The 27330-nt window shown below is 43.6% G+C and overlaps 1 protein-coding gene across 2 annotated transcripts in view; it reads left to right on the top strand.

Moving 5' to 3' along the window:
* TSPAN8 (tetraspanin 8) overlaps positions 1 to 27330 on the top strand; it is a 663429-nt gene that overhangs the window by 33213 nt on the left and 602886 nt on the right. For both annotated transcript variants that reach the window (XM_069627690.1, XM_069627689.1), the window contains exon 2: positions 24729 to 24841. The gene's annotated coding sequence lies outside the window, so the exon portion shown is untranslated. The remainder of the gene's footprint in view (positions 1 to 24728; positions 24842 to 27330) is intronic.

Raw genomic sequence — 27330 nt, 5'->3', positions numbered from 1 at the left:
ATGGGGACTGACAGCACTTCAACGGACTTAACCTGGGATGAACGAAACAAATCAGTATTATGTTTCTTTAATGCAGCGAGTTGCTTGTCAGCCTCATTATTGCGGGCTATTGATAGTACTAGTTGTGAAAGTGGAGACAGAGGGCCACCCCGAGAATCTTTGTTACTTAGTCCTATTGTAGTGGGAGGCGCTAAAGGCAAAATTGGCGGTGCTATGAGTGCTGATGGTACAATAGGCGCTGTTACAATTGCCACAGGTACATTTTTTTGTGGAGCAGATGTTTTGCTCAAAGCTTTAAAAAATGAATTAAGCGTTTTTTTGGTATGTTTGATATTTACCATATTCTTCATATTTTTTTTTTTTAACAAAGGGAGCAGTTTCTTTTGAGCAACTTTAGGATTTCTAACTTTCAGCGCCTCTAAATGGCTTAAACCTTGGCCTACTGGCCGTTCAGGTGCAGACACCATATTCACCTGTTTTTCTCCAGAGGCGCATTTTTGAGGTGGATGTACAGTATATGCAGTCTTTGCCTCATTACTCTGGCCAGAACACAAGCTTATACTAGAACGTATTATGCCAGAGATTAGGGGCAGAGCACAAGCCTCCACCGCCACCTCCTGATGGGCAGTGTGTATCTGTTCACTACTTCTGGCTTGATTATAAACAATGCCATCAGCATTTGAATTGATACATTCCCTTGAATTGTTCACTGCATACGACTCATTGTGCGCTAGCATACTCTTGGACTGTGCATTAGAAAAATATACTGATAACCACTTTGTTAAATCATCAAATTGTTTCGACTGATGTGAGACCTTTGTATCAAGTGACTCGAATAGTTTACACAGACTCATAATGGTAGTATTGATAGCAATGAGGGCAGGTTGGATCAGGGTTGAGTGCTGTAGAAATAAATCAGCTGGGACTGTTTTGATTGCTCTCGGTGTGGGAAGAGCAAAGGACTGTAACATAGGATTATGAGTGTCTACTCGAGAGTCTACTTGAGTCCAGTCCTCCTCTCCAAAATAGACGACCTTACCAAAACAATTCTTATCTCTCCATAATACCGGCGATTCACATTGGCTTGCATGAATGGATAAGCAAGTATGATCATTACTCAAGGGAGGAAACTTTATGGGTGAGGTAACAATGCGGGAGGAAGAGTGTCTCGGAATATGTTTAGTGGATACTAGCATTGTGTGATCAGAGAGTGGTTGCGGGTTAGCTCTCAGACATGGTGTACTCACAGGAAATGGTAAACTATTGGCCACTGACCCACCAGATTTGTTATGATCAACTAGATGGGATGTAGACATGGTGGAAATAGAAACAATAGAGTCATTCATATGATTATCAAAAGTAAATTTTGGTTTTTAAATGAAAGACGCTCGCTTTGGCGTGGTTGAAGTGGCAGGGTAAAATTTCTGCTGGATAACTTCCGAGTCACCTTGATTTGATAGTTTCCTCATTGAGGTTAAATGAGGGATATTCAGCGGCATACTTGTTGTTAATTTGTATGCCATAGTGATCTCGGTTCACGTGGGCAAAAAGCAAACCAGGCTCCAGGTCCGACCCACAATGGCCCTTAGGTCTTTGGGCCTCATTAGGACCCATGCGGTAAGGGGTTTACGGCGGCATAAACAGCGCCGACCCTTACCGCCTGATTCCGAGGTCCCTTAGCGCCATGGCGGATTTAACACCTGCTTTTAGCAGGTGTTAAAATCCATGGCGCTAAGGGACCATGTTGTTAATTACGCCACCGTAATTTACGGTGGCGTAATTAACGCCTTCCCCTCTCCCATTATGCCCTATGGGGCAAAAATGGGAATGGGGAAGGGTCAATGGGGATTGGGGACTTACCGCCCCGCCAACCTCGGAATGGGGCGGTAAGTCCGCCAACCACCATGGTGTAAACGTAGTTTACGCCATGGTGGTAAAGGTACGACCCAGGCGGTAACTTACCGCCTGGGTCGTAATGAGGCCCTTTGTCTCCTTCAACAGTTTGTCAAGTCACCTTCTCCAAGATAAAAATGAGATTGCTGTCAGTCAGTAGCAGGTGACTGGCTAAATCGGCAAATTCTGCAGTGTTTTGGGGCCAAGAGGTTCTCTTCCAGATCTCTCTCAAATACACCATTTTGAATTACCAATACACGATGGTTAGCTCGACTGCTCAAAGAGACTAGCCCCGAAGTCACAGTCAAGCCAGTTCGATCAGTATGAGATCATGTACATAAACGGTTGATTTTTTACAATGTCTAGGTAAGCACGACTGCTCAAAGGGCCATGCCCCACAGTCACAGTCGCGCTATTCACAGGATAGAACCACTAATTCCCATGTAGTTTTAATGCGTTTACGCACTACAGGCAAGGTAGAATTGTCAAAGTAATTATGATGTGTAGCTCTGGCCAAGAAACGCTCACCTTCTGCTTTCGTCCGTGGTTACCGCAATGGCGGATTCAAACTCCTCTGACTCCCTCAGACAGGCGTTCCAGAACACAGCCTCGAACTCATGCAGCTTCCCCCACCGGGCTCAGTATAGCGACAGGAAGGAAGCGACCTTTCAAGACCGGAAGGCGTGCAGCAGACTTTACACTCGCTTTGCCACCAGAGCCAAACAGCAGCCTAACAGCCTGCTTTTCACGAACACACCGCCCTTGACGCCGCAGCCGGGCTTCACGCCGCGAGGGCTGGGTGTCTGGTTTTTCACTTCCTGGTTGCCCCGGGGGCGTGGCTTCGCTCTCCGTGAGCGTTAAAGGAGCAGGCAGATGGTTTTGATCCGCAGGTTGCAGGATGATTTTCAACACTCGAAATTCGATTTTTCAGAACAATTATCTGTTCAATGAGGTCAATGAGTTCAATGCAAATATGCAAGTATGCTCTCAGTGTCTCTCGATGTGCAGCACACAGACAAAAGACCACAAACAAAATCTAGAGCCAAACAGCAGCCTAACAGCCTGCTTTTCATGAACACACCGACCTTGACACCGCAGCCGGGCTTCACCTGTGCAATATTCAAAAGAGTGGAGGGGATGAGACCCTCTTCAAAATATAATGAATTGCCTTATGATTGTTTGATAAAGAGAGTGTCTACAAATTGTTAGTTCAAAAGATTTGTTTGGTAATGAGTATCAAGGACCTCAGTGTATTAGGGACTAGACATTGCCGGTGTTCCGGTGTGCCTTGATGAAACTCCATCACAATATGGTCGCCTGTATGTGATATGTGATATGCCCTTAGATATTTGGCCACAAAGTATAATGGTAACTAGTTACCTCAATTCGGTACGTTGTTGTGGGAATCTTTATTAGCACCACCAGGGCAATACCATTGTGTTTCTCCTAGAACAGAAGTCATGTACAAATGTGAAATAATAAGTTACTCAAAAGATCTGATTAACAATAGCAATAGCAAAACCATATGTTATTGATATAAAAAGCACCCCATCTCATAATCAGTGTTAAAGCCAAACACTCTGTGGTTCGCATTTTACAAATAAGTTTGGATTCAGTTTGTCAGAGTTTGAGTTCTCCGTTTCCTCCCCTTTTTACAAGGGAGACCTTTTTCAGGCCAGTGAACCGTAAATCTTGTTTGTACTCCATTTGATGCTTCTGTTGCCAACGAACTGCTAATGGTAATTTGAGATCTTGACTTCCAATTGTCGCTATGTGCTCACAGATCCTCACTCTAAGTTCACAAATGGTGCTGCCAATGTAGACCTGTGTACAAACACATTTGATGGCATAGACGACGTACTTGGATCTGCAATTGAGGCTTTCCATGATTTTGATTTTGGTTCCCTTCACATTTGAGAATTTCATTGTATTCACATATGCATATTGGCACGTTGTGCACATTCCGCATTTCACAAAGCCCTTTGGAAAGGGTTGTAGTCAACTGACAGTTGGGGTTGTACCTCCACCTGAAAGAAAGGAAGGGCTTAGTTTACTTTTGAGTATTGGAGCCCTCGTAAAAATAGGTCTGGGTATGTCATCTATGAATCTACTACGGTCTTTGTCTAAATGTAACAAATACAAATCTTTACTCAGAAATGTTGTCACCAAATGGCTGTCCTTGCAAGATTGCATGATGAATTTGGTTAGGTGCAGATGCTCTTTTTTCTTATTGCATTGCTGGATCAAAGTTTCACTTCTTTCAATTCCTCTCACGTGATTCTTTGCTCTATTGATACTTGTAAACGGATACCCACTTTCTTGAAACCTCCCATTGAGAATTTGACATTTGCTGTCAAATACTGCTTCTTCTTGGCAATTCTGTTGAGCTCTAATGAATCGCCCAGTGGGTATATTCTTGTATTCTTGATGACCCTAGGATGGTGGCTGCTTATAGCATATGAAGTTGAGTTGACCTCTGTTGATTTCTTGAAGGTACATGTTACCAAAGAATTTCCAACCACATAAATGGTAAGATCTAAAAAGTCCAATTTTGTTCTGTCACTCTGGCAAGTGAGTGAAATGCCAAAGTCATTTGTATTTAGTCTACCAACAAATTCCTCAAGAGTATTGGAGGATATCATCAAAGTACCGGTGCCAAGCTATCACACGTTGTGGATATTCAGAGTCCATGTACACTTTGATGTCCTCAAAAAAGCCTATAAATAAGTTGGCCAGCGATGGGGCGTATTTGGCACCCATTGTGACCTCCTTACTCTGTTGATAATAGGTATCAATAAAAATAAATGTGTTATGCATCAAAGTCAGTTGCAACATTTCCTATAACATCTCAACATGTTGATGTGATGCTGAGCTTGTCCTAAAGGTATAATTGAGAGTCTGAATTGCCAATTCGTGTTTAACAGAAGCATACAAGGCCTTGACGTCCAAAGTGGCCGAAAGATACTCATGTTCCTATTTGATGCCCTTGTTTATATTTAATACTTGCATTGGGTCTTTCAAATATGATCTTAATTTGAAAACATATTGCACAAAATGTTGTCAAGGTACTCAGGGACTGGTTCTGCAGCCAATCCGATTCTGCCCAGAATGGGTCTTGCTTCTGCAATTCCTTCAAATGGTTTGTGGATTTTAAGCAAAAAATACATAGTAGGTAAGATTGGGGATGTAATGGTAAAAAAGGATTTCTCCATATCTGTGATCAGAACTTGTTGATGCCATTTCAGAATTCTCTCGTTCAAATCTTTCAATACATCTGATCTGGGATCAAACTTCAGGCTTTTGTAACAGTCAGGTGTCATCAAATGGCTGTTTGCCATTGCTATGTAGTCCATCTGATTCATCATAACAACATTGCCTCCTTTATCATCTTCTTTTATGACAGGTGTTGTGTCTTTGGCCAGTTTATCAATAGCTTCTGATTCTGGTTTTGATACATTAGCTGTGTAATGTTTTTTCCTCCATTTGGATTGTTCCACTCTTTTGTTGATATGATTCACCACAGCTTTTTGGAATGTGTCAATTACATTCTCAGGTGGCATTTGTGGAATGAATTTGGATTTGAATTACTTGATCTCTAGATTGCTGGACCTGATATTGAGTTGACACATGGTATCACTTATTTTGAAGTTTGGAGGTTCTTCTTATGATCTCAAGAGATGTGTATCCTCAATATCACTGATAGTGAAGTCACTTGGTGGTGGTCTGACCAGACGTTCCTTGTGATTGATTGGCAAATAATTTTTTTAATTTGAGTTTTCATATAAATTTAAAAAGATCAATTTGCACATTAGTAGGATCTGTGTACACAGAAGGAGCAAATGAGTGTCCTGTGTTCAGTGTGGATATTTCTTGCGATTTCAAGGCTCTATCTGATAGATTGATTACTAAGTTGCTTACCAGATTTCTTGCATTATCCCCCTTGTGCTTGCTCTGGTTACCCTTCTGGTCACGTTTTGGTTGTGTCTGAGCCTGTGTTGTTTCTGACTGCCCCCCCCCCCTTCTTCTCCACTTTGTATTTGTGTTGAGATACTGAGGTTGTCTGGAATTTGAAAACAGACTTGCTTCATGGTGATCTGTCTGTTTGTTCATTTGTATTATTTGATCTGATTCATGTAACACTTTCTCGCCAGTGGTTCTGTACCTTTATTCACTGTACTTCTGGTATTAGGTAATACTGGGTCAGGTTCTGCATCTGAGCTTCCAGGCGACAATCCTGGTGTACTTCCTCTTGATTGGGGACGTGATTGGTCATTGAACTTGTCTTGGAACGTGTACACATAGTCTTCGCGATAATCTCTATCATCACGAAAAAGCCTGCAGCATTTCCTTAATTGAACTTCATCTTAATGTACATTGCGAATTGTCATACATGATCTGATATTTCTTAGTCTTGGTGGTTTCTTAGTCTTAGGGCCTCATTACACGTTGTGCGGTAAGGGAATACCGGTACCGGTAATGAATTACCGGTACCGGTAATTTCCCAAGCCAATCACGACCTGGACCCACCGCTATTAGCACACCTGTTAATTACGGTGCCACTAATAGCGGCAAGGCTGCGGGCGCTCGACCCCCATGCCGGAATTAGCGCCATGGCTCTAATACCAGGGCATCACAAGCCATGCGGACATGGCATTAGCGGCATGGAAAACACCTAAAAACCCCTTACCGGCATGACGCAAATAACGGCATCGAACAGCACCCGTTAAGAGACCTGAGCAGTGTACCCATCTGCTACAGGTGGACACAATCAGCACAGGTGTATGCAATGGAGACAGGCAGCACAAAAGAGCACACCACACCCCTTCCCACACCAAGATGGTCCCAATAGCAGCAGCATGACATGATGGGCTGGAGTACATGATAGCAGTGCAGCACCAACAACAACAGCCAGCACCAGAGGTGAGCCGTAACAGGTACCCATTCCTCACACCATACAGGCGATGCCAGCTATCCACTGAGGAGGTGGCTCCTAACCCCTGTACGGAACCCACAAAACCATCAGGAAGAGGACAACAATATTGCACATCCTTCCAATAACAGTGCTCCGCTGCCTAAGCGGCCTGGGTGTGGCACTCCTGTACGGCCGTGTCAAAGTGGCAAAAACAATCATGGCATGTGTAGAGCATCACAAAATGTGCATATGATGGAATGTGCCTATGCCACTTGAAATTGACATGCAACCACCAGAAGAGTATGATGTGGCTGGGGATGAGTGCGGGTGGAATGCCCCGGCAGGACATGAAAGAGGCAGTGCCAAGGAGGCACACGATGTGCATCAGCATCTGATTCTGGAATCTCTTCAGGCACCAAGGTGAAATAGCATGGACGTAGACGGGTATTGTTGCCCTGGTGCATGTTTCGAGGCCCACAAAGGACCCTGTCCACAATGAATGACACATACACAATAATGGAGACCACGCTTGGGTTTCAAACTCAGAACAGTGTATATTGAACATAATGTGATAAAAAGTGCATTACCCCAACTCCACAAATACACCCTTACCCCCCTGCCCCCTCAACACACCCAAATACACCCTTACTCCCCTCCCCCTCAACAAACCAAATACACCCTTACCCGCCCAGTCAACACACCCGAATACACCCTTACCCCCCTCCCCCCTCAACACACCCAAATACACCATTACCCCCCTCTCCTTCAACACACCCAAATACACCCTTATCCCCCTCCCCCCTCAACACTCCCATGTGAGTCTCATGGCGTGAATGTGTCCATCGCCACATGTGGCACCCGAATCTTGGTGGCCCTATTTGCCAGTGCCTGCATCGTCATCTGGTGGTTGTGAAGCGGTGCGCCGCAGGTTCCGCATAGACCGGCATGGGGGACTAGTATGACGTGAACTCCCAGACGAGGAGGGGCCTGGTTCTTCCTGGGCCGTGAGTGGGCACCGACGCTCAATTGCGTCTGCTATGCGGTTCATGGCCTGCCGCAGTTGGGCCATTTCACTGCAGATTCGGTTGGTGCATGCCTCCATGCCCTCCCTCGTCTGCTGTGCAAGTGTAGCAATGTCCTCCCTCAGGCGGGCTGTCTCAGCCACATGTTGCCCTACTAGGCCAGTTACCTCGGTCTGCCTCTGAAAGATGGACGAGAGGTCATGTTGCATGGTGGGTGCTGGTGGGATGGCTGATGCGCCTGGATCCATTGCACTTGCATCAGGAGAGAATACCTGGGGGCTCCATGGCCCTTCAGGGGTGGGTGATTCTCCTTGACTACCCGGACCTGAAGAGAACCTCGGGCTTGCCAGTAAGGGGCTTATTGGTCTGGGGCTCTGGCTTTCATCATCAATGGCAGGTGTTTCCTCCTCATCTGAAGGTGGGGCAGTGGCTGCTGCCTCACCCGTTGAGCTGGTGGCAGCAGAGTGCATTTCCTCAATGCTGCCTTCACCTGCTGGGAGACATACTTTCGTGGGTGCCACGACGGGAGCAGGCATGGCCTGTGGATGCGTGCAACTGGTGTTCCGGCTGCCTTTGTCCCTGTGGTCATGGTCACTCGTCCTGGCTGCCCTTGCGGATGTGGCAGTGTCCCCTGTGGCATCCCTCCTTGGTTTTTTGCTGAATGTGGGAGCAGGTGTGGAAGTGCGTGCCTCCTCAGTGTCAGTGTGTGATCCTGTACAGGTGAGAAATGTGGAAAACCATCAGTCATGGGTCGACCTGCCTTGAGCTAAATAAATACGTCATGTTGTTCTATGCATTTAGGGCTCTTTAGTGTGGATGCAGGTAATGGGGATGTTGGGTGGGTCATGCATGAATGGCTCTGTGTTGTACGGGTATGTGGTGATGCATGCATGTTTGTTTGTGGCTGGATCCACGGCATTCATATGGACACATGATTGGGGGAACATCACACTTCACTGTGCATTGTTTGATGCATACACTCACCTCCATCGGACGAAATGGACATGCCATGCTCCATTTGTCCAACTCCGTCTATGGATTCCACCCCGATAGTTGATGCACACATCTCCTCCCACTCAGTGAGCTTGATTGGCGATTCACTGCCTCCTCCTGTGCCCGTAGCCAGGTTGCAGTTAAAGGATAGAATGTTCCGCACACGGAGCCGGAGGTCATCCCACCTTTTTCGGCAGTCTTTAACTGTGCGGGTTGTGGTGCCTACCACGCTGACCTTGTGGGCTACCTCTTCCCAGATGGCCTTCTTCTTCACAATGGTCTCCCGACGCATGTCGTTATTGAAAACCACCTGTGCATTTTCTGCTCCTCCTTGCTAAATTCCTCCTTGCGTTGCCGCTCAGACGATTTTTTAACGGCCTTGGGCATCTTTACGGTGTCCTTGGTGTATTTTCCAACGTGGTTCCTGGTAAGGTGTCCTGGATAAGGAGGATGGCAATGGATTGTGTTTTTAAAGATGGCCGCTGTGCTCTTTCCCGTTACGGTGCGATAACACTATTTCCGGTTCCGCAAAATTATGGTAACCGCTATTAGCGGTCACCGCTATTTGCGAAGACTGCTATTTGCATGTGGCGGCAGGTCGGAAGTGCTAACAGCGCTTTCGACGGTGCATTTAAGGGACTTTTTGGGGACTTTTGCGGCATGGCGGTAGGCTCATTACCGGCATGGCGGTAGGCTTGTGCCCGGGATCTCGTAATGGCACGCAATTTGCGGCCTCTTGCGAGGGCGGACACGCTAATTACGCCATGCCGGTAATTGGCGATTTTTACCACCTACCGTGTAATGAGGCCCTTAGTCTTCGTGGTTTCTGAGGCACTCGGCCTGCAATTTATTTTTTCATAATTTCAATTTCTTCTACAGCTCTTGCTTCTTCCCTTGTTGCATGTTCTACCAACATTTTTAGAATCACTTTCGAGCTGCCCTTGAGATTAGCCTCTCACTTTTCTGGGAGATCCGTGTCATCTGTATTCTGAAAATCTGGAAATGTCAGAATCCTATGTCCTCTTGGTATTTTCTCATTATTCAAGTAGCTTTCTAAAGTACCTCTCTCCCAGATCTCTTTCTTGGAAAGACATTCAAGCTTGACAACGTTTTGTCGCAGGTATTCTTTCTTGGTATTTAGCGCTTGAAATGCACAAGTGGTATTCCCTTTTGGCAGAAAAAGGGCTGGCCTATTCTGTTCTCTAGTAAGTAAATATTCAGCCATTGCCGCCCTAGAGGCTGCAGAGTCACGAAGTTGAACAACTGGCTACAACTGAAGTTGGGTATTTAACTTTGTCACTCTGTGCCACTGCGGTCAAGCAGCACACCATAATCACTTTGGACCGCAGTGGCGCAAAGTGAAAAAGTTACATACCCAATTCCATGTTATGGGTTTGGGCATTCGGATTGCGGCATTTACCATTGTCATGATTCCAAAGCGCTATGGGTTGAACGCCCTCTGCGACTGCAGTCCAGGTCGGTGGAGAGATTAATATAGTAAAACAGGCTTGGGTGCACTTGGTGTGTGTGCAGCCAGTGTGGAATGAGTGGTGTGTAGCTGCATACTAGTGCTAGGTGTGGTGCAGTGGTTGTTTTAGATCAGTAGAATGTGTGCAGGAAGACCAATGCACTTGGGTATCTGCATTCTGGCAGTTTTGGAATTTGTGAATGAGATGTGTGCAGCTAGGTCCATTTTTGAGGGTATAGCTACCTTCTAAATACTGTTGAGGTGATCATGGTCATGTGTAAGTATGTGTGCAGCTAGGCTGAATGAATCGAGGGGTATAGCTGCATTCTATTGTTTGTTGGTGGAGAGGAAAGAGTTAGCATAATGGTGTGTTTGAGTGTCCAGTGGAACCCTGATCCTGTTGAGCTTCTGGTGCATGTCGAGGGGTGGTATCTCCCTTTGGATTTGGGCTGTTAGGCTAAGGTCTTCCCTGTGTCTTGTTGGGTCAAATTGCTTTGGCGAAGAATGACGGTTGCAAAAGGAATATCTGTCCCAACTCCTGTCGTTACTGTATAGGTGCTAGAGACGTCCTTGGTAGTCCTGCTAGATGGGTTGCCAGACAGTTGGATTAGCAAAGAATACGTGCTAGACGGCCCCCGGTTTATAGTTCTGCTCATGGATTTCCAGATTAGTAGGAATTGCAAGCACGTGAATTTTCTGGAATGACAGCGTACTGCATACTCAAGTTCACAAGTGCTATTAGGGCTTCGGTTTGTAGTTCTCCTAGATGGATTCCTGGTAGGTAGTTCTGCTAAATAATTCCCAGATAGGTGTGATTAGCAAAGTACGTGCTAGACGGCCCCCGGTATATAGTTCTGCTCATGGATTTCTAGATGAGTAGGATTAGCAAGCATGTGCATTTCTTGGACTGATAGCGCAGTGCATAATTGCATGGCATTGATCAAGCTCATAAGTGCTATAAGTGCTTGGTCCCACATTTTTCTGGTCTTGTGCTTTGGCCATCTTGTCCTTTGGCCTTCTTCCTGCCCTCTTAGTTCAGGAATTGCCATATAAAGTAAGCCCTTTCTTGGTCAAAACTTTGAGTTTTCTAGGCAAAGAGGTGGTGGGGGCATCTGGCCGGATGTTGGGGCTCTAACTGTTTCGTCCCAATCTACACTTCAGCCAGCCATATCTCTGTTGCTGAGCATATGCAGTGCAAGAAGCTGCCCATGATTGGACAGCCCTTGCCCATTTAAATGGTGCAGATCCTTACCATTGGTGGGCTGAAGGAAACCCTGGCTTGAATTTTGAATTTGGGATAAAATGAGTGGTCCTGCTGCCACTCATCAGATCTTTGTTTCCAGTTAAGACCCCTAAGAAGAGTTGCAGCCTGAGGATGACCATTGAAGACATTGAGCTTTGCCTCCAGCCAATTCCTGGTGTAGGTCTGTCTCTCTGAATAATCTCCTTAAGACCCTCATTGGTGGTTCAACCCTTCAGCTGGTGGGACCAACCACTCCAGACCTCTGCACAACAACCCTACCTCCTGAAACATTTGAAAGTGCCCCAGAACACTCCTGTGGGCCGACCGGCTTCAACCTGGGCATCTCCAGTGCATCATCCCTGTTATATGATTTGATTTGCAACTTCCCAGCCTGCCAGCTGGTGGCCCAAGACGTGACTTGCAGTTGCTTCTCGCCATCACAAAAAGGGGCCTTCCTGGAGCAGAGATCCTTTTTGCCATTGCCACGAGCTTTGCCTGCAACCCTCTATTTGGGGGTGTTCTTCGCTGCTGCCTTCTGCAGTCATTTCCTGGGGGGTCTCCTGTCATCTTGGGTCCTACTGAGGTTGTTGTTTTAAGGTGCCTGGGTCATCCAGCTACAGGTTAACTGGAACCGTTTCGTCAGAGTGTGGAACCACCGCCTAGTCGGATCCAAAATCAAATCATAAACAATCACTGCTCCCTCAGCCCCTTAACACCCTGCATCAGAACCAACAAACAATGTGAATGAGCCCAGCAAATCTAGAAACCCATAGAGTGCTTTCTAGCTGAATTGAAATAAGGGGGAGAGCTTGCATACATGTTTCCAACCTACTACCATAAGTTGTAAGGGTGCAAAGTCCTCAATGTTTCTACCCTTTGCATGGTCTTGATTGGTGGCGCTCTGGCCAAGGATCCATGGGCTTCCTCGGAGAGGTAGTACTGGGAGAGGAATCCTAATCTTTGGAACTTATTTCTTTCACTACTGTAAGATTTTACCTACCTATTGACTTTGGCAATACTTGTTACTCTCTTCTATAGACTTACATGGGACTTGTGACACTAGGACATAGCGGGAAATTACTTCTCACATGATAGGGTCCTTAGTTTATAAGGCAGGTAATCGCTTTCCAATGCCTTACTATTGCTTTTGAATTGTTTACATTGTCTGTACTGCTCGCCTTGCCGAACTGTTTTACTGTTTTTAAAGCAACGTGCGGGTGATATCTGGTGAGAACACCATCTGTGATGTATAGATGTTTATAGTTTGGATTTAGTAATACTGCATGCATGTGATTTTAACTGATTACATACTTAATGTCTAATTTGTTTGATTTCAGTACTCTGTTTTTGCCACACTGTACCATTACACCACCCCACACCTCCTGAAATCTAGGCCTTACTGCTCAGCGTACTAACGTGACTGAGTTTGGCTAGACCCAGTTGTCCTTTACTCAATTCACTAAAGATGGTGGCATCCCAGAACCCTCCCTCGTGGCTAGTTTTGAAAATCCATCTTAACATGGCTCAACGGCCCTTGACCATAAAAATATATTGGACTGAAATATAATCTTATACAGCCACAGAAAGAAACATCCAATTTTTGGATAAAGAACAAGTGGAAAGTTCTGGTCAATCTAAAGTTCTTTCAGCGGGGTAGCGGGGTGATTTTAATACTGAGAGATCAGCGAGCCAATGGGGAAGGTCTGGAGTGTCAAAACCAAGAGAAGGGGTCTAGACCTGTCACAGCTTATTGTCACAGTGAGTAGTTTATTCAGGTGGCAACAATTATGCAATTATATTTCTGTGCATGGAGATGTGCTTCCATTTAGTTAGTGAGTTCATGCACCACCTCCGTTTTTCAGTTAAATGCACATCATCAGAAGTATTAGTTATGCTAAAACATTACATCAATCAATCAATCATACTTGGTTCGGCATTAGCCATAAAGTCAAAAAACATAAATACAATGCATACAAATTCATCATGAATAAATAAAAGAGTCATATAATGCATTCATGAAAAACATATCTAAAACGTCTTGCAGCAGTACAATTATATGGTTAAATCTGGACACCCAAGGGGAGAGATAATTCGGAGCCCCTATATACATTCATTTACCCTGGCAGTTCTACAGCTTCCATTTTAAGCACAGCCATAGCTCATACAGGAAGGCAAAGTGATGTGTCGTAATCCAGGAATAACAGGATTGCGCAGCATGGGCAACCCATGCCAACTTGCATGGCATGTTGACAGATTCGGTCTTGCAAGCCATGCCCGATGTATATACTTCACCACAACTAGCACAGTGGGCAAATTGTAGAAGGTATCTCTGCAACTCTTAGAAGAGGCTTTATATATTGAAATCTCGGGGCACTAAGGGTGGGACACAAAAACATAAAGTGAGCCATGGTTTCCTCCACAAGATAACACAAATGGAAAATACCTGATCGACCCCTGCCCAATGATTTTGTAAATATTATAACAGAATTGTGCTAATAATCTAAAACTTCTTTCATATTTGTGTAGACCCCAGCCATTTACTCTTCTCAGCTGCAAGACCAAAGTGCCTGGCTTTCAGTTTTAGCACTGTGGGTCCAACCCACCAACTTGACCTCAAAGCTCAATCCACCTCGTCCTCTTTCCTCCCTCACCCACCAAAGTGAAGCAAGAAGGAAACCACCTAATGGCCTCCAACTGTAGGCCATTGCATGAATGCTAAAATGTTGTATCTATATGCCATATATATTAGGCCACAGCGTGACATGTAGATTTCTTTACAGTACAAGTAGATTTGTCCAACAACTTGCCAATCAGACCAATAGAATTTTAAAAATATTCCACACATCTGTTCATTGGAAGCATTTCTAGTCCCTCACCCTCTTAGAAAAGATATTCGGGTTTCATCAGAACTGGGCCAGCACTGAGAGGCCTTTAATTCTACCCTGCATTACAATCTAAAATTCAACGTTCATCAAGGCGTTTACCTCTAGCTCTTATTCTTTTTGTTCATTCTAGATGTCTTCAACGTTACCGTTGAATATTAGATTTGATTGTTGAATTTCTTATGGGGTGCAGAGGGGGGGGTATTTTTAGTGTTGAAGACCCCTCTACCTCTGCATCTGCAGCAGCACATAATAGTTCCCTTTCCTAAGAGAACAAAGGATAGTATGAGACGCAAGGTGGTGGCAAAGAAAGGCCTTTCTCTTACACCTTCTTTGACTTACCAAATCACATCAGAGAGGCTAAACAGAATGGCATTTCGGTGCACAACTTTCAAAGCCTGCCTATATTTATTAAATACCACATCCGAAATATGCAATTCCCTTTAACTTCAGTCATTTTCCCAATCTGCAGCAGTAATCCTAACAAGTATTCAACCCATCAAGGAGTAATTTCAGTCCAGTCCTGTTCAGTCAGTAGGTAACCTTACAATCCGATTTCTTTCTGCTGGCCAAAAGACAAAGGGACTAATTTCGAGTCTGGGAGTGAGGCAAACAATTGTCAAACACTTTGTCTACCTCTGGTGTCCACTGAAGGGGTTCTGTAGTGTTGGCCCTCATATGGTACTGTAATGTTTTTACTACCTCTGTGTAACCCAATATCCACTACTAGACAGAAAAGGCTCTCATCTGCGTGATCATTTTGGAATTGTGTATACTGCTTCCTTTTTAGTAGGGGCTACCCCCAAAGTTTAATCATAATATCATGCCCAAAAAGTGTTCTCTACACAATTGCAATTTCTGCTTGAATGTCCTGTGTTAATTGTTGGCCAGAGCAGTTAGCAATACCTTAGTATCCTGCCTAGTGGTCCAGATAAGATTTGGAAGTGTTTTACTCCCTATTTTTGTTAAAGTTGAGAGCAAATAATGTTTTAGGGAGTAAAACATCTAAGTCCAATTCCCAGAAAGAGTATTTTATAAGCCAGTAAAAATATGTTTTAACTGGAAAAACAAACACGTTTTTGAATTAATCATTCTTTTGCACCTTGGTATTCATGCATATAAAAAAAAACAGGTTTACTTCTTATGAACAGGCAGTAGTAGGGCTGATACTGCTTACATGCTTCATAAAATGGGGATGTTAAAAACATGTAATCCACATAATGGATTCACACTGATATTCCAGGGAATTTGATATGAGCTAAATACTTTTTAAACTGATGCAAGAGAAAAGTGTGGATGATTCTGTGTAAGCCTGGAGAAGACTTGTCCACATGTACCAAATTCCACAATAGGAAAATGGGAAGAAGAATTGACTTTCAGTATGTATTGTAATGGATAAGAATAAAGAACAGGGATCAACAACAGTAAAGTGTATCGCAGTATTGGGTGCCACTGGGAAAGCTGGGATAACTACTGAATTTACGACCCTTAGATCTTGTACAGATCTACATGTATTACTGTCTGGCTTCTAGACAGGCAACAATGTATTACATGGGTACATGGGGCTAGAGGTGGGAACTATGCTCCCTTTTTCCAAGAGGGAGTTTATGACTGGTGTGATAGCTTCTTCTGCTTCTGGTTTCAGAGCATACTGAGCATTAGGAGATCATCTCTTGGACTGATCTATCCACATTTTAACCAGTTCAGCATTCATTGTCATGCAGTTCCCAAAGGGATTCATGGATAAACATCAATCAATTCCTGCAGATCTGGTCAACGAATCCCCCGTTACAGGTTAGATATGTCTTTCCTGTAGAACATGCAGTGTATATAAAACATCTTACTAGGGATACTCAGAAATACTCCTTCTGATGTACAGTAAATAGTGCAATGACATTTTCATAACAGATGTCTTACAAGCAAATTAATAGGAGCTGGTGGATGAGAAGAAATGTATGCATGCCAGCGATTGGATCTAACATAACCATTACAGGTTCAGTGAGAGTGTTGTACTGCAACAATGGATATGCCAATTGCTTTCTCATAGAAAATCATCATGCACATATTAAGTTTGTATAGCTGATCTACTAGCTCTGCTGCCTAGTAATCACAGAACAGATTGTCCATCAACTTCACGTTAAACATAAGGTCCTTCCTGATTTACTGGTATCATATAGTAAATAGTGAGGTCATATCTCAGGCTGTCTCAGTAATGTTCTTCATTCATTTCAGGGGTTGGGTAGCTTATTTGGAATAACCTTAGAGGCTACCCTGTCCCGTAGGAGGTAGTGGATTGTTTCTGTGTGGTCGTATGAGCATTCATTCCTCCAGTACTTCCTCTACTTACAATATTTACATGCTATGGGATCTACATATTCCCTGGGTTGTCCTTGGTGAATCCTGTTTGGTGCTCCTCTTCTCCTTCCCCGGCGTCTGCCACCAAATCCTACCCTGTACCCACCTTTCCCTACTGGGGGGCCCTGCAGATTATGTAACGGTAATTTCATAAGATTATTTTCAATATTTTCCTTATTTTGTTTTGCAACATGACACAGTGATTTGCTACTGAAACTAGCTCTGAAAATAGTGTATTCTGCCACTCTGTACAAATTGTCATTAATTGTGCTTTAATGTAGGCTGGGGACCAGAGCCAAATTAATTTGCTATTACCTCTTGAGCGGTCTCATCATGTTTGGTGATACATCAATATTGGCTAAACACGATTATCAAATGGTCCAGATAATCTGCTGATATTCTCGTTTATTATGCCTGCAGTTGCTTCTCTTGCCCCAATTGATCTTTCTGGGACACACTATTGGAATTGTGGCTATAATTCGGTTCCAATCTTGGTCCAGACACTCTATTATTCCAGAATCAGCAGCCAGCCAATTAGCGTGTACCTAGGTCTTTGTCTACCCTCTGGCAGCATAACCTCTCTCATGAGCCGTTTCATGTCAACGCAGGCAGAGTCATAACAATGGGTCACCGGTTGGAGTTAGTTGATAAAACGCTGAGGCTCTCTGTGTATATTTGGAAACTCCTAGGCCAAATGTCTTAAACCCCCAAGTGTCCATGGAAGATGGCCCATAACAAGCCCATAACAATAATATTGTCTTCTTCAACACCAGCTACCCTCAAGACCTGTCTAAGGGGTGCCCGGAAAACTGAACTGTCCTTTCCATATCAGGTATGCCTCCTCGTCAATTTGCTATTGCCTCTTGAGCGGTCTCATCAGGTTTGGTGATACATCAATATTGGCTAGACTCGCTTTTCAAATGGTCCAGATAATCTGCTGATATTCTCGCTTATTATGCCTGCAGTTGCTTCTCTTGCCCCAATTGCTCTTTCTGGGACACACCTTTGGAATTGTGGCTATAATCCGGTTCCAAACTTGGTCCAGACCCTCTCCTATTCCAGAATCAGCAGCCAGCTAATTGGCGTGTGCCTAAGCCTTTGTCTACCTTCTGGCAGCATAACCTCTCTCATGAGCCGTTTCATGCCAGCACAGGCAGGGTCATAACAATGGGTCACCGTTTGGAGTTACTTGATAAAAAGCTGAGGCTCTTTGTGTATATTTAGAAGCTCTTAGGCCAAATGTCTTAAACCCCCAAGTGTCCATGTAAGATGGCCCATAACAAGCCCCTAAAAATAATATTGTCTCCTTCAACACCAGTTACCCTCAGAACATGTCTAAGGGGTGCCTGGAAAACTGGACTGTCCTAGCCAAAAAAGGGCTATTGAGATATTACCAGTTCCAGAGGCTGAACAACCACCGGGACTGGTGTGGTCAGAATGATAGCTTGAACACGCAGAGCCGGCATGCGCACATTGATGAAAATTGATCAAGTCGTCTGCCTTTCTCACCGTTTTGTCCATCATCTACAATTTGAGGACAACTCAATGGGGATGATTTAGCAGCTCTTAGGCCTTTTGTTCCTTTACTCACTAATCGTCTCAAATGTAAAGTCCCTTTTACTGAAAATTGAGTATGTCTATTGCCCTATGTAAGATAGTGTGAGTCTTTGAGAAAAGTTGCACATTTCACTGTAGTAATTGGTTAACATGTAATGAGCAGGTGTGCCCTTAGGTGGCCTGGGCACCTGTTTGAATGCCCCTTGCCCGTGTCTGTGCCTCAATGTTAGTGCCACTCACTCAACAACCCAATCGCCCTTTTCCACACATACTGGGACTCTACTTTCTATGCGTTCCTGAGAGAAAGTGGATTAACCGGAGACATTGTTGATTGGTTATGTCTGAACTGCAGTCAGAGCTTACAAGTATGTGTGTTGGGAAGCTAGTTTAGATAGCAGTGGGATAGTATTTTGAGTACTTGGTGAATGGGATTTTATTGTTTCATTTTTTAAGGTTCTTTCCTTAACTAGATTTCCTTCAGTAGACTAGGCTTCTCCCTGCACAAGATGGTGAAGAAGGTTCTGTGTGCTGATTGGTCCAGAGGCTGAATGCAGGAGATATGGAATCTTCAGCTAGATTTCAAACTGCCTTTTTGGCAGTTAAATTCTAGGGAACGGGTCCGTTTCTGAATCTCCCCTTCTAGGAAATGTACTGTAGAATATATCTCTTACCTAAGAAGGAGAAAACCTAGAGTATTCAAGTGACAGGATTTTGGTGGAGGTGCAGCATTTTGGAAGGCAGAAGTATTTCAGTTATTCATGGAGAAACTACTTTCTTCATGTCAGTGACCGCTTATACCAGAGGAACATAGAAGTACGAAAATAAATAATTTACAAATTATTGTTTGTGGAGAGCGGCAAGTACCGGTACAGCTCCAAAATACTGCAGATCTTCTGAATTTCAAAGGATTATGAGGAGTGTAGTGCATTCTCCCTCTCTGGAGATGACACATGCAACAAGAGATTTTTTGAGTGGCCAGGTGGCGTATTATTTCTATTGTGCATGCAACGCACATAATTAACTAGTGCTATGAAGAGAAGCGGCATTCTTTAATGTGGACACAGAGTCCGTTCCCCGCACACCTATGCTACACGCAACTGCTAACATGAGATGCTGCTCTAGAAAAGGAGCAGTGTCTTGTAAAGATTTCCTTTAATCTTCATGCTGTTACAGAACTGAGACAGTGCGAGAAGTTGTAGCAGTGTTTTAGGGGTGTATTTCATGACTCAGTAACCATACTACCCCATCAGCTAAAGACAATGCATACTGCAAAAATAAAATTCTGAAATGTGCACAGTTCAAATGGGCTAGAGATAATTAGAATAGTTAGATTTAGGTTTAAAGGTTAGCATCCGGATGGTATGAACTGAGGATCACTAATGTGTTCATAAGAAGTTTATAAGCAAGAAGAAAATACTTCAATTCAATTAAACTTTTAGGAAAATCTAACAGCAATTTCCAGAGACAAGTATTCAAGAGTGTAATTTGAAGGCTTGATTAATAATTGGAATCTGAGCTATAGGCTAAGAACATTATCAAAGACTCACTTTCCTAGACGTATCCAATTTGTTTAAAGGGTAACAGAGTTTTAAAGTGTCCAAGTAATCTCCCAGCTGTTCGCTTAAACTTTTCACGTGACCAGAAGGTGCTCAATATTAGTTGGAAAATAATGTGAATTTGAGTGTGTGGGAATATGATCTGAATGAGTTCTCTATTCTTCTTCTGTCTGCAGATATCTCAACAACTGTGAAGTCTTGCCAGACCAAAACAAACAGAAATCAAAACCAGCAGTACTTTTCCAGATCAATTTCAGGACATAACGGGTATATCACTCAGATTATCTTGATTTCGATCTAGGCAAAGATAATCAACAAAACTAAATAACCTACCCATAATCTCGAACCCATATTAGCATAACCCTGAAACAAATCTACATCTTGTTTAGTCGTCATGAAAATCCTTGGCTCTCCCGAGCTGCCCACGCAAGCACTCCACTTACAGCCAGCCTTCTCCCGACTATCCCTCTGAGTTTTTTTAAACAGGACTCCTTACCTCGTAGTCTGATGTGCACCGGGATGTACAAGAGGTGGTGATCCACAAGCTCAGTGGTACTCCCACGTAGATTGACAGGTCTGAGTTGCAGCGTTAGAATTGTCACAGAAAACAGGCCAACACATTAATTTCTTTTTATGATAAACATGCATCTTTATTTGAAGTCTTGCGAGTCAAGGAATAACAGCATCCTACACCTGATGGGAACTGCCAGCTCCAATCTGACCCACGCCAGACCCCTTACCTGTATATGTCACTAATCACCTGACGTAATCAAAACCTAAGAATGTTCTAGAATTATGACTAGGCCTTCTGGTGCACTTATTCTGCCAAACCAGTGCATTACATGAAGTCCCCTTTTTAGTGTTGTTACTTATGGAACAAGAATAGTCTGAGGCTTGAGGACAGTTGCAGGGTGTTTTTTTTTTTTAAATGCATTTGGTTTACATCTTAAACCTTATATTTGTGATTCGGCTAAATTAACATTGTCCTTATCTTAAATGTCTTTAACTTTAATACTCTGGGTTACTATCACAGTTTTCAGAAGTAATGATTTCCCATAAATGGATGATGGTAGCAACCATCTTTCTGTTGTTTCCCATTAGGATTTGGCTCCATCGTTCTTCGATTTCCATTTCAACGGGAGCACTTTGGTATTTGCCACTGTATATAAGTCGTTGAAGGGTTTTTAATTTTTCATGTGTGGGCCCTAGGGCCATCTCTCTTTCATGTCCCATGGGGTTCCTCGTTAACCCAGACATGGCTAACCCCATGTTAGTGCTATCAATTGGTAGACCCTACTGTCTATTCCTGTCTTAGTCTACTGATGACTCCCTAAAATGTTGACTCTATTAGCTCCCTCAGGGACTTCATAAGTGACCCTGCTGTATCCATTTGTTCTAATGGTGTTGGGAAGTGCCTTGCACTTGCTCACTTGGATACCTAACTTTTTCACTCACACTCACACCCACACCTCTTCATCTCTACTGTCACTACCGGACCCCTTTCCTTGCTCCACCATCCCTTTCTACTATCCCTTTGATGTTTCACTCCTCTTGGCTCTCCCCTTCTCCCTTTGTTGTTACCTCTTCTCGCACTCCTATCCACTTTTAAACTCCTCCTCATCACTACTCTTACTGCTCTCTGCATCCCCACTGAACTCTTTCTCCTACTAATATTCTCCTCCTCCCACTAATACTCTCTTCCTTCCACTGCTACTCTCCTCCTCCCATGCCACTACTCTCCTCCTCCCACACCACCACTCAACTATCTTTCTTATACTCTGCACAAGCCTTGTCACATTCACTCCTTACACTATGCTTTTTACACACTTAACTCGCACACACGCACACTCACACTACAGACTCACTATCACCTCTCAACCAATGATTTGCCTGCTCCACTAATTTCCCGCACATGCTGCTGCTTCCTCCTTCCTCTTGCTGATCTCTTGGTCCACCGCCACCTCTGGCCTCACCCGGATGACCAACACACCTTGATTCCTGTGACGAGTATCCCTCACCCCGTACTGACTGGTCCCCTTTCCCTGGCCAATCTGGTTCTGCCTCCTTCACCCAGGGCACATATTTGCGTGGAAAACTTGAAAAAAGGAGGCTAAACTCTGGCCACTGTCTCAGCACAGGTTATCAGCGTACTGTGACTGGTGGCATAATATTCCTAATGTTCCACTTTTGGGGAGATTTTCTGGTGAGTTTTAATAGGAAATGTGAGGGTAACTCCTGTTTTAATCCCTGATGGTATGGGAAATTCTCATGCCGGAGCGCAGGCTCAGCGGAGGTCTCTCTCCCTTGATTCTTCCTCAATCTGGAGCTCCCCTCTTCCTTTCGTGTCTTTACTGCAGGTCTCGCCAGCGACTCCCTGCGCCACCAGCCTCAGGTTGACTCTGCCTCCTCTGTGGGCTTGCGCTGGTCTCAGGACACCGGCAACCCGGAATGTCTTGGAAAGTCCAGCGAGTAACGCCAGGGATTGGGTTCTGCACACAAACATTCTGGCACAAGGGGTTATAGGGACTGTGACCTGCTCATTTCAACTGGGGTTTTGATTCCTGATACTATTTACCATAAGGTAAAGGGGTTTGCCCCCCTTTTTGAGAAAGCAAGGGTCTACTACCGGTTACTGAATCATATGACATTATTAGTTTGCAGCTTTCCACCAAGGGGCATTTGACATCCACCCCTTGATGATTTCTGGTCGCTTATGAGGAGTTCCATTGTCAGTTCTGGTCTAGGCTGTTTAAACAATCACGAGTGCCTTTAACCTTTGCACCCATCCTTGCTGACCAACACCTCGCAGATCAATTCACAGAGTGCATGCTCAGTTAAGTCAATAGAGGAATAATTGGTAGCAAAGTAAATTGAATCAGGGCATTTCTAAACATTTGCTTAAAGGAAATAAACTATTGTCATAAAGCACCAAAGTATTGACTGAAAAGGATACGGTACTCAAAAGGATACAGATGGTAGGGTCTTCCGGATCCCTGTCACACGATTTGATAGTTGTGAAGTCAAGTTTAGACCTTCCAAATGATACAACTCTTCGACTGATAAAACAGGCAGAGAGATGGATCACTGGAAAGGGCGTGGGTAAGGTATAGGAAGTCAGCCTAGAATAAAATAAAGTATCATAAGAAACTGCCCCAAATTGACTCTCTATGATAGAACAGTATTTGGCATTAATTCACACACTGACCTTATGCCTAGGGCAGAAGAATCCAGCAGAAGTCTCTTGAGGAAAATCCAGAAGTAGAACAAACAACAAGGAAGGGAAGATTAGTAAGGGAGACTTATCCCGAACGGAACGAGGCTCACGCTAGATACCGGGTTGATGCACCACAGGATAGCGTCCAAAGTACTGTTCACTGTCACCTTCCAATAGTCCTTGAAAAGCTTCCTTCCCACGTAGAGAAAAGTATAGAAATGAATAAATCCCCCTGTTAATATCACAGGTGCAGGAGTTGGAAATAGCGCCCTTTTGTGAAATAAACAAAGTACACGCGGTTCTGAACAGCCGCGAAGAAAATAGTGTGCGCGTGTGGAATTACACGCAAATAGGATTCACGCAGTCTTGGAAGCAGGCTTGAAGACAACGTGCGCGTGTGGAATTACGCGTGAACAGGATTCACGCAGTCCAGGCCAGCCGCGCTTGAAGACAGCGTGCGCTTGTGGATTTGCACGCGAACAGGATACACGCAGCCCAGGACAGCATCGTTTGAAGACAACGTGTGCATGTGGAACTACACGCAAACAGGATTCACGCAGTCCAGGCCAGCCGCGCTTGAAGACAGCGTGCGCTTGTGGATTTGCACGCGAACAGGATACTCGCAGCCCAGGACAGCCACGTTTGAAGACAACGTGCGCGTGTGGAATTACACGTGAACAAACAGCTCCAGGAATCAGCGTGTGGCGGAAAACACGCTATAGAAGGCCCAAGAAGCAGCTGAGGAAAACTGCAAAGACGCAGATCGGAGGTTCAGCTACACAACGCCAAATGATTCGATCAGAAGCAGCGAGTGAAGTTTCCACGCTACTTATATACGTAATGCCGTAGTTCACGTGACAAAGCAGAATACACGTGAATTTAGCGACGTGAAAAGTGCAGACGTCGTTTTCCCGGCAACGTATCGAACAACCGCCATTTGGAATAGAACGGTCTAGCTGTTCTATGAGCGTAAGAGGTAGAACCACGTCCAGCATGCATGACAACTATGAGGTGTTGGGCTGTGACATAATAGGGGTGTGACCAACATTATACCATTTATGTATATATTGTTAATCAGTAACTCGTTTTGTTAATTTATTTTTAGTCATTTATGTATTTAATTGTTCACCACTGGCTTTTCTTTAATGGCCAGATGCGTGAATTTGGGAACTCTCTAAGGTCCTCTAGCGGCCTTGTGTCTCTTTTATTTCAGATACTTGGTGGGTGTGAGAGGGGCATCTGGATGTGCCTGAAGTTGGTGTGTGATGACATCTCCATGGAGAGAGTAGCAAGGGTTTTGAAGGGGTGGCTCTACTTTGCATTTGAAGGTAGTGGTTTTCTTGGCAGGTCCTTGCTTGCATTCCCTCCATGCCATATTTGGGTTCTTTGGGCACTCTGAGGTAGTGAATCTGAGTAGAGGAAGGAGTATTTTTAATATATGTTGGATGGTTATGAAATTTACTGGGGTTTGAAAATATGCATTTGCTATTGCTGACTAAACCTGAGTTAGAGGTGGGATGTGGCATTTTAATTTGGAATGTTTTGAGATGTTACTGATTTCAATAGACATATATATAAAAAAAAGAAAATGTCATAAGTATGATAACACTATGTCTTTGGTTTTTCCTCACAGGAAATGTCCTTTTGCATAGTTCCTTTCTACATGTTAACAGGACATTTAGTAGAACGAGCGCTTAGACCAAAACAGTACACAGCGAACTGAGTTCAGAGACCCTACTGGAGCAGGTAACAAAACACATATTCCTTAAATGCAGTGTTGTAACTACTTTTTCACTGTGCACAACAGGTACAAAATAATGTAATGGATACATACAAGTACAATAATATTGTCAATAATATTTCATGCCCAAAAAAAAAATATATGCAATTGCGCTAGTGCGTGACATAGTTAAGGTTAAGATGAATTGTCTATGTAGTTTCAGAAAATAACATATCTTACTAACTGCTGAACCCTTATAAGAAAACGTCTGAAAAATTCATACAGAAAATTTTGGAGGCAAGTACCCCTATATATGAAATTTCAGGATTGGTTATGGGTGGCTTCGTAATTTTAAAAATAAAAATAGTTTTAACTGCACGTTGGACAGGTTGTAATATGGAGTGGTAAATCAGCCCAGTAACGAACACAACAGCAAGTCCAGGCAGCACGAAAATCACTTTATTATTTGATGTGCATCAGAGAAGGAAAAGCCTGGGTAGCAGACGACGCGTTTCGCGGTATTCTGACTGCTTGATCACTTAGGTAGGCGGAACACAGAACAGGGACTTTGTTTTAAAACCATGTCTACTCTATGGTAAGTGCATAGAGTGGCCACTGACCCATGTCAGCACTTTGTAAAACCGCCAAGCAGCCATGTTTGAACATCCTATACCAGCACAGTGCGTGTGCAAATAGTGGCCCCAGTAGCTATTATACCCTCAAAAATACAGTGATGCAATGAAATATATTAAATGCCACAAGAAGAGGAAATCGAGGAAACCGCAACGCTACTCAAAGGAGAGGTATGCGTTTAAACCACCTGAATACATGGCAGAGAATCGCATAATCATGTGCCCAACATTATTGAAGCACATTACTAGACTTGCATATTTAAAAATACTGGAATACAGGAGCCTACGTGTACAAGTAGCTGGCTCCATCATTAAGAGAATATGTATAAATATAACAATTGTAAATTGTACTTAATGGCAACATCTATATCTTTAAACTTGCAAAAAAAAGGGGGGGGCAAAAACATGTGTAGCAGTGGTTTCTGAAAAACAAACTGTTTTCCCTCGGTTGCGGAGTGCAGCAATCTATATAAGCTTACATTTCACTTGTGTTACAGTGTTATAGACAGCTGTCAGAAAACACTGCAATAACGCCACTAATAGCGACCAAACATGAACAATGGCAAGTCACAAAATGACAATGAATGTGCAAAATATGCATAACAGCAATAATTGTTAAACATGATAACCGTAAAGTGCATAGTGCCAAGCAGCAATAATTACTAGCAGCAGTAGTAATAAAGTGCACAGTACTCTCCATCCATGTATGCTAAGAGGTAAGTAGGAAAGCTATATAATTCATACATTATGGAACAAGTTGGTAAATATCCTTATAATCAAGATGTAATGCAATAAGCATAACACATTATGAATATATTGAAAGTAGTCCTAACCTCTAAAATAGATTTCATAAAGTGGATAATACATACATGGACTGCTGGAGGATAAACGTAAAGTTCATCAACATTAAAGTGCACAGTGCATGTAAATAATGCTCGTGTTAAAATGCATAATGCATATCAATATTGCTGCGATAAAGTGCCTAGTGCTTCTCATCATAAAATATCAGCGACTTGCCTGCAAATAGTATAAAAGATGGGGGGGGGCTGTACATGCAACGGAGTCCTTGAACGATGTATGCAGCCTCCAGACCACAATTGACATCCTAGATATAAATAGTGACAATGTCAAACACAGGGACAGGCAAATACATATGCAGTCAAGACATTTCTGTATAAAAAAAAGCTTATCATAATGAATCCACCTTAGAATCCAAACTACCAACAGGCTAAAAACATATGTAAGCAAGAAAAACTTCAAAGTTCCATGAAAAGACAACCAAAAATGTGTATAAAAGATAAAAGAGAGATATACTGCATTCAAGAATTTGATGAAGCGTAACAGAACAGTAATCGTACAAGAGCATATAGAGATAATAATAGAAGCAGCAAGCCCCTGCTGTTGGACAGATAACGGGTCACAATAATGGGCAACTGGTGTAGATAAGAAAGGTTCAAAGAGACTTTAAGTGCCCAAGAACGTATATAATTCTTCGTCAAGATTGTGACCCCTAGGTCTTTTCGTCTCAAGATCCAAAATGGACTTGGTTTCCAATTGTCTTAATAGGAGCTCTCGGTTACCACCTCTGGGTGATTTGGGCACTGACTGGATACCAAAGATAGAAAAACCCTCCAATTTGCTTCCATGTTTGATCTGAAAATGCAGAGCCATCGGATAGTTGGGATCTACATTTTTGATGGCCCTAATGTGTTGAAGCATTCTCAGTTTCAATTTCCCTCTTGTGCTTCCCACATACCACATGTCAGAAGGGCAGTTCAACACATAGACCACAAACTCTGTGTTGCATGTGATCCTTGATGTGATCTTGATGTTTTTGCCCAAGATAGGATGTAAAGAACACATCTTATTAACAGCAAATGTAC

This window comes from Ambystoma mexicanum, chromosome 12, assembly GCF_040938575.1.
Source record: "Ambystoma mexicanum isolate Mex_15411 chromosome 12, UKY_AmexF1_1, whole genome shotgun sequence".
Taxonomy (NCBI): Eukaryota; Metazoa; Chordata; class Amphibia; order Caudata; family Ambystomatidae; genus Ambystoma; species Ambystoma mexicanum.
The sequence above is the reverse complement of the archived record's forward strand: the minus strand, read 5'-3'. Positions and strand labels throughout refer to the sequence as shown.